Here is a 10,580-nt window from a genome sequence, read left to right on the forward strand (position 1 = left end):
TTGCCTTTTGCTGCACTTTTAAATTTCCTCTAAGCGGAAATCTATTTAAATTGAATTCTATTCTTCGGCTGGCAATTCATGCTGCAGATATGCATTCTAGTCTGAATCAGACGATGCTGTTGCTACTGCAGCTTCTTCTTCTTCTTCTTCTTCTGCTGCGGCTGCTGCAGTGTGAAATTTTCACAGCGCACTTTACACATTGGAAATTATATTAAATCCTTGGCTGATATTTCCATTTCAATGGATAATCATTATGAGTGTATTTGCAGACGGCACTAGCTGATGCCATTGTTGTAGTTGTTGGAGTTGTTGTTGTTGTTGCTGCTGTTGTTATGTCAGCAGCCATTTTGTTGCAGACTGTACAAGCAAACGCACGTACACACATACATACACACAAACCCTCTTTTACACATATTTATGCATATTATGCATTTTTTTTACATTTATATAACATTTGATTGTGCTATATGTGGCAAGCTGCATTGTAGGTGTAAATACTTGCCTCTGGCATTTCAGAATGTTGCACAACAGCTCGTTTGAGTAATATTTATTCACGCTCTGCTTTTGTCCGCCTTGTAACACACACACGCTCCCAAACAAACACATACACGGACAGACTTCTACGAAGTGCAAGCAAGTCGAGTGAAGCATTCAACATATGCCAAGCATAAACATAAGCAGGAAATTCATTTTTCATTTGTTTGTTCAAACTTCTGAGCTGGGCTGCCAGAAAGAAGCTGCTGCTGCGGCTCTTGAATAATGAATATTCATCATACGGCAGCGTGACCGAGCAGCAGCACTTATTATGCTCAAATTAAGGCACCGTTTTCGGGGCATACATGAATACGAATATGCTTAGCAAGGATAGATAGATAGATCCCGACCTTAGACAACGCTTTAGTTCCAAAGGAAAATTTGAAATTCCAACTACCAAAGTTGAGAAGGCAAGAAAATAAGAGAAGAAACCAAAATTGAAGAAAAAAAAAAACATGAAATGCAATTTACTTTAGCAGCCAGTTCGATGTCCTTTCCAGGATGCCATAAAACATCAGTTGCTTAACGTGCGGCCTTTTACAGATTTATGTTCTGAAAATTGTTGCGCACATACATAAGCCAGCCAGTTCGTAAGACATCAAATGCTGCTAAAGTTGCTTTCGCAACTATCTTGAAGGGTCCTCTTGGCCTAATGTGAGGTCACAGGGTTAAATGGATTTGGCAGCACTTGATCTTATCCACATACATGGCCTCGGTATCGGTGCCAACTTGCTTTAAGCTGGTGTAATTTAATTTATTCATAGTATATTAAATTATAACATAATAATGGTTATATTTGGGATACTATTCATTCACTGAAACTTTGGCACCAGATTCCTTTTTTATAGCCAGAATATTGAATCTTCTTGATCCATTTATAATAGGTATTGAAGTCATAAAAATGTATTAATAAAATATATTTAAACAACAATTTTTGGTGTTTTTTGCTTATACGCTTCTATTAATTTAAATTTAAATCTGAAACTAAGATAAGGCACACACAAAATATTTATACAAAAAAACAAAAGCAAAAACAAAATTGCTGTACGACGTTATGGTCTTGCAGGATCTACACCTCCATTCCAATAAAGAAGGTAGACTGTCAGTATGAAGCAAATCTTATCGCCCGGACTATTAACGCAACAATCCAAAAAGCCAAGTTAAGACCAAGTGAGCGAACGCGTGGCCAATGCTGCTGACTGTCGGGCATTATCAGCGACAGTGCGGGCACATCAGCAGGTTGTAAGCTACGAGGGAGAGCGATTCAAATCCAAACGAAATAACCACGACAAATGTTTGCACGTGCTTACCTGGCCCATAAACCAGAGGCGCAGAGACAACACGAGCAACGCACAGCAGCAGCAGGAGGAGCACACAAATCCCTAGCAGCCGTTGATGTCGGGCCAATGTCCTGGCATTTAAGTTGCACAAAAAAGTTGGAGCGCATGAATATAAACGGTAAAAGTGGTTTTTAGGCCTTAAATTGGTTGTCCAATTTATGCGTTCCCCCGGGCAGAGGCCAGACGACAGGAGACGAAGCGAGGTCAGACCGAAGCTGCTTCAAATGAAAGAGTGTCTGTGAAATGTTGCTAGTGATATTGGCCAGCACCCGTTGCGAATTGGTAACAAGTAAGCAACATTTCTCTTGGCCAGCCTGCTGATAGCTGCCACGGACGACGATGTCTGGGCAGCGCTTACAAAACTTTTGGGATTAGAAATGATTTCTTATGGTTTCCCTTTACTCTAGCCCAGTTTTTGGCTACCATGGCCATTTGATTTATGCTGACATCCCGACGCTGCTTCAGTACATGCTGCTCGATGCTGCTGTTCTCGCGCCGACGTTCGATTGCCATGCCCAAGTGCACGCCTCACTGGTCAGGTGGCTGGCCGGCAAAAACCAAAAACTAAACATTTCTTGGCAAACACTTGGCAATTCTTCATGGGGTTCATTACATTTGAGTTGCTTTTTATAGCCAGCCACAGCAGTCGCACGGCTAGGCTATACAGTGGAGCCAAGCAATATGTTAAACAGGTGAAAAGCTTAATAAAAAAAAAATCAAATAAGTCCTAACTGACCGACAGATTGATTGCCCGAATTATAAGAGCTGAAATGATAGAGGTTCACGCTAAGACTGGGTTTTTGAAAATTTCCATTCATAAGTGTGGTAAAAGCGCAGGAAAATACTGTACGATCGATGTTTTTATTATGTCTTTAAGCTTCATGGGACTTAAATGGACAGAATAGGTAAGTTCCTAATTGCATTATCTTAAAATTCATAAATTGACTATTTTTAAAGAGCGAAAATGCGGGATAGAAAAATCTCAGAGCGGGCAAAGCCAGGCTTAAAATTTTTCAAGTCACCTTAAGTCGATAAGAGAATTTAATTAAATATGGAATCCAACAAATATTGCCTATAAATTATTCACCATTTCAATTCTTATGCAATTATTCTTTTTATTACTCGAAATTTATTTACTTTGAAAATTGTTTGCCTAATTTTTAGAAACTTACAACACTGTGCGCCCAAGCTTAAGCTAACTTTTACGTGGGGCGTAAGCCTAAGTGGTCTTCGGCTCTGCGAATGCCTGGGAATTTGTCACACAACAGCCCTGTCGCAAGGGCAAGTCAAAATGGCGTCCGGATGTGGGCAACATTGTTGCCAGTCGCCAGTCCAAGCAGCAGCTGTCGTTGTTGCTGTCCTTGTTGTTGTTGTTGTTGTCAATCGTAACCGCATTACATGTCAATTACCGTATACTAAACTGTAAGAGCGCTTACGCCAAGTGCGTCCTGGAAATGGCGCCTGCCCTTTCGATTCGATATAATAGTCCCTTTTCACTTTGAAGTTTTCGACACATACTCTTTCGCAAGCACATACACACACACACATCCTGACACACACACACGTTGGGTGAAATAAATTTGTGGCACATGAGTTTAATTTATGGCGCTCGCAGCTATTTTGGCTGCCAAAGCGGAAGTGCTGCTGTCAATAAGGATTGGCAGGCAGCATGCGGGCTGAGTTGGTCTGGGCTGAGCTTACGGCTCAGCTTTTGGGTTTCTTTTTTTTAAACTTCTTTTTTTTTTTTTTTTTTTTTTTTTGCAGCCGCAATCCCCTTTTCATAGAGATTGACAAATGCGTGAGTGTTGGTGACTTTTAAAAAATGTTTAAGCTGCACAAAAACTCAAATGAAAATCTGAGTGGGGGCATGAATAAATGGCAGGGTGACTGGGTGAGTGTGTGTGTGCGGTTTTTGCTGGTAAAAAACCCGTAAATAATGCGCAAAATTTGTTAAAAGGACAAGCGCAATAAATCCTCTCAATGGCACACAATTTCTTGATAACTTTTTAGTGTCTAATATTTTGTAGTTTTGCGCTCGAGGGTCTTAGGAAAAATTAAAATTTATATCACTTGTTATTTGCTGCTGCTTTCCTAACGCTAACCCTAACCCAAATCCTAACCCCAACAAATTCATACCGATTATGATACGTGATTTGACTGATAGCTGCTAATAGTGCAATTTCCGGTTGACAAACGCAATCACACCCGGTTCCCTCCATCTGACTGAGTGGCGTTGAAACAAGTTGGGACCCATTTAATATTTTATGAGTTCTTTAGATTTTTATTTCGACAAGTTGCGGTTGACAGTGAGATTCATCAAGTGAGCAACGCATGCACATCTAGTTTTATGTTAGTTTTCAGTTCAATATTTCATGTCTCTATTTTGATGAGCAGCTTAAGCTGGGCCGTGCCTCAACGCAGACATGTAGCAAGGACTTTGTTATAAATTTATCAAATAATTTATTGCCGCATTTATGCAGATTTTTTAGATTTTATGCATTTACTGGCAAAAGGCGTTGACCTGGCAATTTTCTAAGAACATTAAATGCATTTAAAGTTGAATTTATTTACAATTATATTAAACTCATAGCAATGCTCTACGAGCATTAAAGTAAGTATCTACTGGCTTTCTGAGTGAATTCACTGGATATGCTTTGTTATTAAATTTGTCAGCTCCTTGCCCTGTGTCAACACTTGGAGACAGCCCTCAATTTACTAACCAAGCAGCTTCCTATACTAGTTGCATCCATCCTTGACAAGATTAAATGATTTCCATAGTAAATTAATTTCAGCTGACCTCCACAAAATTAAGAGCATTTACTTATTCATTGTCTTATTTTTGATAATAATGTTTTTATATGCTTTATCCAACATATATATACAAGAACGAGATAAAGTTTACAACGTAATAAAGCAATTAATTAACGAAATTAACGAAATTTGTAGGGCTTGTGTATGGAATTAAAAATTTTGTTAAATTAGCTGTAGATACAAATTTTTGGTAGCTTTGCAAAATACACTTTAACTAAAATAGACTAATTTTCTGTAAGATAAATGCATTGTTCTTTGAATGCCTTTAGTTTAAAATCTGATGCTAATTCAATCCTAAAATTCGACTACAGATTTTCTCGTATACAAATAGATGGGAGCAATTTCGAGCTGCTTAACTTTGTCCTAATTGAATCTGCCGTACATTTTGATACAAAGGCAGTTTCCAAGCTACAAATTTTACCAGCTGTTTTTATAAATTTGCTTGGAAAATATTTACAAAACTTTGCACACACGTGCAAAGACACACATCCACGCACTCACACAATTAATTGTCAGTTATTCAGAGAGCAACTAACTGGAAGCTGACAATTTCAGTCAGCCCTCGAAACTTGTGCACTTGAATAATGTCTTGGTTCGCAGCTAGAGTACCTCTTGGCCCGTTCCAGGTGGTGTGCAATTTGAGCACTTGGCCGAAAAAATGTGGTTTTTAAGCCGCAGGCACAAAATTTAAGAGCCAACTTGGTCCTTAACAACTAACTAACTGTCTAATGCATAATTTGTCTGAACTTGTATGCAACTAAGACGAGCGGCTTTAGTACCCCGAGACATAGACAAGACCCTCAGATTGCTGCTTCGGCTTTGTACACGTGTGGTAAGACCCTCTCCCTTCTCCCTTCTCCCACCCGACAGCTCAACACTCCCAAAACTTGTGCATTGAATTCATTGCATTTTGTGGCTGGATTCGTGAATGTGTTCATTTGATTTGAATGTGAATGAGGCGGTCACAGGCCAAAGCCACAAAACGGCATAAAAGTTTGCATATGAACTTTACGGACTAGTTGGGGGTGGTTGGCAGATTGTACGAAATCTGACTGTAAATTCAGGTGAGGTAGAAAATGGCTATGTGCCTCATATTAAGCCCCTTCGTGCCTTAATTTATGCGAATTTAATAGAGTTTTTATTGTTGCTTACAGTTCGCCGACGCAATAGTAACTAAAACCAAGTTTTATATCTGTGGTTCTCTAGCTCTGATTGAATATTTATACGATATTCTTGGGTACTTCTCTGCGAGACGGATCAGAGAGTTAACTTTTTGAACACACAAAAGCGTATGTCAACATTTTAAATATTTTATTATTTTATTTTTGTTTTCTTGCCAAATGAAGTGAATGACAATTGTCAAACTGGCTTAAAACTTTAGAAAGTATATTTAACGCTGTGAAATTATTCTTGAAAAAAAAACACCTTTTTCAACCTTGATTTGTTATCCTTTAAATTTTAATATTTTTAAAATTAAATTCCATAAATTTTAATTTGAAACTAAAGGAAGAAGTTTCATATTTTCCATTAGTTTTATTTATTACGGGGGCATTAAGTAGTTCGCATCAATGCATTGAAACCAGACTAATTGATTATAAATATTGATTATTTCAGAGTATATTAGTGTTATGGAATTAGTAAGACTGATCTTATGAGAACAAACTTAACTTAATCAAGTACATAATCCAAATAGACTATACATATAAAATGATCCCGAAATTTAGTAGTGTTTCAAAGCGTCAAACATATATGTATCATATCTCAGGTGCGACAATTTTGGTATACATTTCACAGGCTTGGCACACAGAGAATATTTGTACATTTTTTGTACTACAGCTTCTACATGCGAGAGCTGCTAGAACCCGGAATACACTCAATGTCAAATATCGCAAGCCTATCGGCTAGACTTAAGGCACCAGATGAAACGCCTTTCTCTTCTCTGTCTACATCCGAAAAAACGTTTCGTCAAGCCAGTTTGTGTCTCGCATGATAGATAATTTTTAATAAGGTTCTCACTGCAATTTTGAAATTAAAATACTATCTCTTAATATTTGCCTTGAGAGTCAAATAAACGATGTATGAAATTCGTTTAATTGATTGACTTTAAATTGTCAAGAGCCTTCAGTACTTACATTTTTACAGTCTGTAAGATTACCAAATTTAATTGAAAATTCTTCAAGAGTACACACACACACTTACACACGAACACATTACAATGATGTTCTCATTATGCACGTTTCTTTTGGCCTCTTCGGTTAGCAAGAAGTTGGAACGTAAAATGCGTAGGAGAAATTAAATTTGCTTTAGCGAAAATATTTGAAACTAATTATGCCCAATAGAGCGAGTGCCGAGCACTCTCGCTTCGCAGCTCGGCTGGCACGTAGGCGCATCCGCTCGTGATTTACGCGCCAGGAGTTGTTGCTGGATGTTACCCTACACATCCGCCACAGGGAATGACAGCAGCAGCAGCAGCAGCAGCAGCAGCAGCAACAACAATAACATGGCTACAGGCATTATGTTTAAGCATTAGACTTGGTTGCCAGTGAGAGTCAGGGCTCAGGTTATAAACAAAATACGCGTGACTTCCTTTTGGAGCCATTAAAGCGGCGTATCCGGTTGCGCAAAGAGTTCGCATGTGTGTGCATGCGAAGGTATGTATGTGTGTGCATGCGTGTGTGTGAGAATGATGGGCAGCCAAGCAAATTACCAGCGCCGACAAGAAGCAGGCAGGTAGACCCGGAAAATGGATTTAAATTGTTGATTAGTGCCCTCAACGATGAAGACAACAGCACCTAGCTTTCAAAATGGGGGTAACTGCTTCACTGTAAGTGTGAGTGTGAGTGTGAGTGTGAGTGCGAGTGCGGGTGTGTGTGTATTTCTCTGTGTCGGTGTGATTTTGAAAAATAATCATAATAATGACGGGCATTGTGCTGAAAATTCTAATGCAGCACAGCGAACCAAAAGAGAAGCTACAACAAAAGTAATTTTTAATAGTCTCTGTCTCATTCTGCCATTCTCTCTCTCTTTCGCTCTCACTCACTCTCTCTCTCGCTCTATTTCTTTCGTGACCCTGACACTTATGCCGCGCATTTTTCTTAAGCTTTATGTTACTTACGCACTTAAAAACTCGCTTTGCAATTGTTTTGTTTTGCTTTTCGTTGTTTTGTTTTACTTTTTTGAAAATTTCATGAACTCTGAATCGGGTTCACCTGTAATGTGAAAACTTTACAGACGGCAGTTCGTGCAGGATAATCTCGCCTTGTGCCGCACACAGATCAAAGGTCGGCTGCGGCTGTCGAGTCAGGTTGAGGGAGCGGTGCTAAGCAAATTGCGCTAAAAATGAATTATTAGCGCTCAAAAGACCAAATGAAAAATGTTGCCAGTCGGCTGTTTTCCTAAATTGCGCTAACAAAAAGCGAGCAACCGAGCAACCGAGCTACCGCGCAACCAGCCAAATGTGTTTTTGCGCTTTGTTAAGAATTATGGCTGTGAGAAATGAAAATTGTTTGGCTATTATGTTTTCAGTTGATTGCGCCGACAAATGCACTACAAACAATAAACATATGTGCGGAATATATGATGTCTTGAAAGGATTTGTAAAATACTAAGAGATCTTTGATACTATATTCAGAAAGTTTATTATTTCTCATGCACGGATATCTGAAGCTTAATTATTTAAACTGGTAATATACTTATTATTTATTTAATTTTCATTGCACTGTAGCAAATTACAAAATAATAAGCAACGAGCGATTTCCTTAGTGAGTTTTGAATTCGGCTAAATATTCATTGCGTACATTCACACTTTGCAGTAATATTCGAAATTATTTTGAGAGCTTAACTTTTCGAAAACAGCAACTGGAACAATCTCTTTCTGCACAATACAGAAAAGTTTTGTTACTTGTTGTGGCATATCATTCACTATAACGTACACATTTTTGACAGAAATGAATGAATATGTTGATGACGTCATTAACTTAATTGAATTTTAACAAAATGCGCGCACACACGCCAGCCGCCTCCAGACTCAGGCACACACACACGCAGACTCCTTTGCCTTGCTTCTGGCATCATTTGCAATGAATGAAAATTGGCTGCATTTTAAGCTAAGAGCGCAGCGTAAAGCATATGATGGGGTATCTTTTAAAAAGATAGCTCCTAGAAGTATGCAATGGAAAAGATTTAAATACTTGTCAAAGAAAATATTCGCGGGATGTTTCTAGGCGGGCACTGGAAATTAAATGCTTAGCTCGATTGCAGCGACTCGAGCTATATGAGTTGCACTCGCTTGACATAGCGGCACATTGAGTGCAAAAATACAGGGAAATTTTCTGAAGAGAGGAAGAGAGAGAGAGAGAATTAGAGAGCGCGCGTATTGCCGACACAATTCGCCGTAATTGGGCAGCGTCGTTTCCTGCTTCTGGTTTCTGTGTCAGTCGGTTAGCAGGCAATGTGCGCGACGGTTGACACTCGGTTGTCGGTCGTCGGGTGTTGGTCGCGACCACCGCCGCTGCCGTTGACGCTGCCGACGCCCCTTGCCAGCAAATAAAAAGTGTTGATGTTGTTGTTGGGGCTGGAACTGTCGCATATTAATGACACGCTAGGCAAATGTGTCATTTTGACATTTTAACAGTCTTTCATGCAGTCACCAAACCACACCATTTATGTATAGATATATATACTCTATACAAATATATAGATAGAAATACATATATTTATAGGCAAGCATGTTGTGAAGCTGCAGCTGTGACGTTGCCATATAGGCAAAACAAAAAAAAAAAAAAAACAGAAAATGGCGCTGGCAACTTAAATGTGTGTCATTTGCTTATCACACACATTCTCATGCCCACATACACACACACACAGGCCGGCTGACGGTTTTGTGGCGCACAGATTTGTCATGCATGGATTTATGTTTATGTTTGTGCATAGTTTTTGGTGACACTCGCCACCTCCTCCATTTTTTTCACCCCCTGGCATCCAGCTGGCATATAATTGTTTGCAAATGGATTAAAAAGGCATTTGTCAAGCGGTCGGCCCTGTGTCTATGTGCGGCCATCAACCAGGGCCGACGGCTTCAATGTGCCGCATATTTAATTAAAACACAATTTAAACAAATGCAGCGAATCGCTGCAATCATCGCAGTTCAGATACACTTATATGTCAAATTTAGTTTTTTATTCGAAAACTGCATAGAAAATTAAAATATTTACATATTTTTCAAAAAGGCACGTGTTAAGTATGTGTTACAACGTTAAAGTAATTGGTCTAAGAATAATTTTATTATTTTTACAATACAAAACATTATTTTTGTATTACTTATTATTTAGATTTATAAATATTTGAAAGATATTTGTATTCAGTCCGGGAGAAAAATGAAAGAAATATATTGTAGGAACTAATAAAATAATAAATTAATAACAAATGAAATCTATTCTAAAAATAAAAAATATTCCTTGAGCTTGTATAAATAATTCAAATTGTAGATCATATCTCTCTTACATCTGTTCTTTCTTGCCACATTCCACTTGCTTCCATTCCACTTAGCAGTTGGCCCTAGCACCAAACCACACGAGCAAATCGTGATGCTCTTTACCACAGATACAGCAACATAGCGTATGATTTAGCGAATGCGCTCAGGGATTCGAATTTCAGCAGCTGTTTCCTTTGGGGAACCGCAACAATAACCTTATTTTTGGGGTCGTGGCTTATCGCTAATTGTGGCATACGCAGGGTGCACAAAGGTCTAATGTCCTTTCATGTTAATTGCTCGACTTGCGTTCCTTAAAAATTATGCACTCGGCAACGCCTCAGTCTTAGCCTCGGTCTTAGTGTTAGGCCCAGCCTCAGTCTCAGCTTTCATTATTCTGTTTTCAGCTCTTGAATTCTGGTTTG

This window comes from Drosophila novamexicana, unplaced genomic scaffold, assembly GCF_003285875.2.
Source record: "Drosophila novamexicana strain 15010-1031.04,08,12 unplaced genomic scaffold, DnovRS2.1 tig00004560-arrow-pilon, whole genome shotgun sequence".
In the NCBI taxonomy this organism is placed as follows: domain Eukaryota; kingdom Metazoa; phylum Arthropoda; class Insecta; order Diptera; family Drosophilidae; genus Drosophila; species Drosophila novamexicana.